At 43.2% G+C, this 4550-nt stretch overlaps 1 long non-coding RNA gene across 1 annotated transcript in view; it reads left to right on the top strand.

Annotated features, from left to right (window-relative positions):
• The window catches only part of LOC101845223, a 57690-nt gene that overhangs the window by 47793 nt on the left and 5347 nt on the right, over positions 1-4550 (top strand). Inside the window, exon 2 of the long non-coding RNA XR_004858227.1 lies at positions 2699-2751. This is a non-coding gene — a long non-coding RNA (uncharacterized LOC101845223). The remainder of the gene's footprint in view (positions 1-2698; positions 2752-4550) is intronic.

Below are 4550 nucleotides of genomic sequence, written 5' to 3'. Positions count from 1 at the left end.
GAGAGAGAGAGAGAGAGAGAGAGAGAGAGAGAGAGAGAGACTGGCAGTTCCTGAAGGATAAAAGAAATATCTAACCAAGGTGCATTTATATGCATACCGCAGTTTTTGGTTTCTCTTTTACTTACGTCCCCTAGGGACATTATCCTGTTTAGAGGAAAACCCAAAATGTGCGTCAGGAGTCCATTTTAATAGGCAGGGGATGTAAAGGTTTGAAAGCGTATGCATGAGTCCCTAGTTGTTGCCTTTTCGTTCAGTGTACTTCCAATTGGTTTGTTTTGTTTTCGATTCTTTTTTCCGGTTTTTTTCCGGAATTGTCCTTGTTTTGGCGTGTGCGTGCGTGTGTGTGTGTGTGTGTGTGTGTGTGTGTGTGTGTGTGGTGTATTGGGATGAGTCAAAAGGGACAGGAGGGTTGACAGTGACAAAGCCTTCTTGATCGCTGCCAGTGTCAGATGAGAGTGTGGGAACTAGAGCGGTCGAGATTAGCAGTGACACATCTTGTCGCCTCGACAGTTATGAAACGTTGTGTCAACCTTGTAGTTTGTATTCTGTTTTTTTCGTCTCTCTCTCTGTTTATCTGTGTTTCTGTCTATCCCCCCCCCTCTCTCTCTCTCTCTCTCTCCCTCTTTCTCTCTCTCACTCCTGTCTCTCTCTGTCTCTCTGTCTCTCTGTCTCTCTGTCTCTCTCATCTCTGTCCGTTTGTCTGTCTGCCTGTATGCCTATCTGCCTGTAGGTCTGCCCCCAACCTCTCTTTCTCTCTCTGTCTCCTCCCCCCCCTCTCTCTCTCTCTCGCTCTCTCTCCCCTTTTCTCAGTTTCCTGTATCCTGCATTTTCCCGGATTATCGCGTCTCAGTTATTCTTTAATTTAAAGAAAAATTCCCAGATCCCCGAATACCCCCTGCACGTCTCGCTCACATAAAATTCGAGGAAACCATCTGGACTTAGACAGGCAGTTACAAACACTATTATATTATACAGAGGGGGAGAGAGAGAGAGAGAGAGAGAGAGAGAGAGAGAGAGAGAGAGAGAGAGAGAAGGAGAGTGAAAAGGAGATGGACAGAGAGAAACATGGCGGGAGTGGTGAGGGGGTGAGAATCAGGAAGTTTTGAAAGGACAAACCGTTCCGATAGAGAACGAAAGAGTGATATTTAGCAACAGGATTGGAAAAAAAATCGCAACCTTATTATAGGGATGTTCAAACATATTGGCCTTCCAAATGGCGCTAAGTGAAACGCAGAATGTGTTTGATGCTGAAGCTTTCTCGAATCGGCAAATTAAACAAAATCATATTACTCCCTTGTAACTTGAAAACAGTTGCGAAACTATGGGAATATCTGAATCCATTTCCACGGAAAATTACAGCTTTTTATTATCTAGGAAATATCAGGAGGTTATGAAGTGGGGTAGGATTGGCGGAAGTTTATCTTACAAGGAACGCATTTATCTTGTCAGTGGTGCTCACAATGTGTGCATTATCATTAGTTTCCCAGACCCGTTTCCGCGTGAGGCATCATAATTCAGATAATGATCGTAATTATTGGTAGTGGATCTTGTAAAGCCAACTCTGCTGGGACGATAGGACTCACCGCTCTGAAGTTTGTGAACATGTTTGTTTGTGTATGTTTTCGCTTGTCTGTGTGTGTGTTTGATTTATTTTTTACGTTTCTGCTGAAATGGTAGGACATAACGCTCTTACGTGTGAGTACATCATTGCGTTTTTGGATGTGCTTATACACTGTGTATTTATATATATATATATATATATATATATATATATATATATATATATATATATATATATATATATATATATGGGTGTGTGAGTGTATTTGTGTTTCTGTGTTTGTTTACGTTTGTGCTAATATCAAAGAGTGAGCTGTTCGCTTATTTTTCAGTCTTGTTAATGTGTTGCCGAAGTGGATCATTTTATTTCTCACTTTACGCTGGAAATGCAGCCTGAAACAATTCTTGCTCAAAAGGACATTAAATTGTTTTGTTCATAAGTTAAAGTTAAACTTGCGGTTTATAGAGCTTGCGGCCTGCGTCGGGGGTCCTACGATGATGTTTTAACAATTCTGACACATTGACATGTTGTAGCTGTTACTTTATGGATCGGACTGTTGTGACCACAGATGTGCTCGCTCCCTGGCTCACGAGCTCGCGCGCGTGCACACACACACACACACACACACACACACACACACACACACACACACACACACACACACACACATGCCTACACACACGCCTACAAACACACCCATACACACATACACATACACAATCCTGCATGCTTACACTCATACATTGTGATACATGGACGCATTTTTCTCTCTCCTTTTTCTCCTTCTTCTATGTCTTGTTTTCTCTCTTTCTCTCTATATCAAAGATATAATAACATAACGTATTATCGTATAATATAATATATTTTATCATATATTCTATATTATTTGATGTGATATAATAACATACTATATCATTTGATACAATTATAAAATAATTATGCCCTTGTTGCACGAGTTGCTATAAAGATTAGAAACCGGTTTGCTTTTTGAGACAGCATCCTCGGTCGAACTCAGGAAAAAACGCCCTTCCAAAACACCAGTGTAGTATTAGTCTTTCTTATTTCCGATACTTATAAAACCACGTTCTCCCGGTAATGTTGGCGAAGTTTAACGATTTTCCTTCTTTTACCTTTCAGGTTGTTTTGCTTGAACCTCCTCTGATGGCAAGTGTCGTGGTCGCTATGGCAACGTAAGTACTACTATTGATAAGTGTCAAGTTCTCAATGCGTCGGCCTCTCCTTAAGGGTAGATGGTGACTAAAGGAGGGAGAAGGCCGGTGAGAGGATGTAGGAGAGGAGGATGTTTGGTTACGATTCTGTTTGACTGTCCTTTCGACACAGATTTTTTTAAGTTGTCGTAGATACATTTTAGCGTCCGTTTGCGATAATACCGAACCCGTTAAGAGGGCCACAAGAATTCCTTAATAAAAAAACCGAATTAAAATGTTGTTGTTGTTGTGCTATTGTTGTTGTTGTGGTGGTGGTGGTACTTTGTCCTCTTTCGTTTGCACTTTTTTTCCTTTCCTTTTTTTTTCCTTTTTTAAAGTTAGGGGAAAGTCACTTGCAAATCAAATAGGCTATATAAGTGCCAACGATGTACAAAGAAAAGAAGGAGAAAAGATAAACGTTTTGTGGGAACGAAGGAGCAAACCACACGAGAGCACCCTCCAGTCAACCACTTTCTTCCTCTTTCACTGCCTGCTCTTTTTACACCTCCTCTACTCTTGTTTTATTTTTCTTTCTCTAGTGTTCTCATTCTCTCGACCTCGTTTAAGCCAAAACGCTCATGGTTTCTCGATGCCGGTGAACCCAATCCTCCTCCCTAGCTGTGCCGACACACACCATCAGTAAACATGAAACCACAGCTCTAGTGGTCAGTCCAATGTCCGGTGGGCCGGAAAACCCTGTCAGTATATATCCTACCAGCATTAATCGACATCGACCTGTCCGGGGTCCATATTCTGAGCTCTGTGACAATGGGCGTCGGTTTAATCCCCCCACCAACGCCACACGACCCGACCGCATCGCTTGTGCACACGCCGCTGCTCGTGGATTTCCGGGGAAATCCGCTTTAAATTGGTGTGCATCTTTAATGTAATTATTGGGGCGTGCGACGAGCAGTCGAATGCTGAGGGATTTCGTGAGGCGAGGCGAATATCGGAAGGAAAAAGGTTGGGGTTGGGGTGGGGGTTTGGGGGGGGGGGCGCGAAGGGAAGATCGATATGTAGCCCCTCCAGTTTGATATAGTCAAGGCCGTGTTCGGTATACTGTAGTGCAGTGCTTTATATGGATTTCCAAAGTCTTCACTCGTAATGAGGTCTATTCTCTCCTCTTGACAGTATACAGCAACGGGTAGAACGGAATCTTATATTTCATTTTTATAGCATTGTCTCTATAACTGTGACCATATTATACAAAAGCATTCGAGTTTGTTTTTAAATTATTTATGTTCCTGCCTGGCTGGGTTTTTGCTTTTGCTTTATTGTTTTTTATTCTGGTTTGTCTGTGTGTGTGTGTGTGTGTGTGTGTGTGTTTGTGTGTGTGCGCGTGTGTGCGTGTGTGTGCGCGTGCGTGCGTGTGTGTGCGTACGTGCATGTGCCGGTGTCTGTTTCTGTGTCTGTATATCTGCCTGCTTTCCTGCTTGTCCGCCTGTCAGTCTGCCTGTCTGCCTTTTCCTTTCCCTTTCCCGCGGCCAGCACTGATTCAGGATCCCCCGAAAGAAACCCCACAGTCTTAGGCTGAGAAAGCCTAGCTACAGCCCCATTCCTTCACACGTTGTAAGTTCTCCGTCTGACTCGCAGAAAGAACCTCAGAACTCACAGTGGACCCAAGCGAGAGTGAAACGTCTTGGTGGAGATGAGGTTTGCTGGGGAAATTTACACGGCAGGGGCTTTGTGTCTCTGCCCCCTCTTTGTTCTGACTTTGAATAAATAAAACAAATACTTGGTGTGTGTGTGTGTGTGTGTGTGTGTGTGTGTGTGTGTGTGTG

Source organism: Aplysia californica, unplaced genomic scaffold (genome assembly GCF_000002075.1).
Source record: "Aplysia californica isolate F4 #8 unplaced genomic scaffold, AplCal3.0 scaffold00044, whole genome shotgun sequence".
NCBI lineage: Eukaryota > Metazoa > Mollusca > Gastropoda > Aplysiida > Aplysiidae > Aplysia > Aplysia californica.
This window is presented reverse-complemented; position numbering and strand designations above follow the sequence as displayed.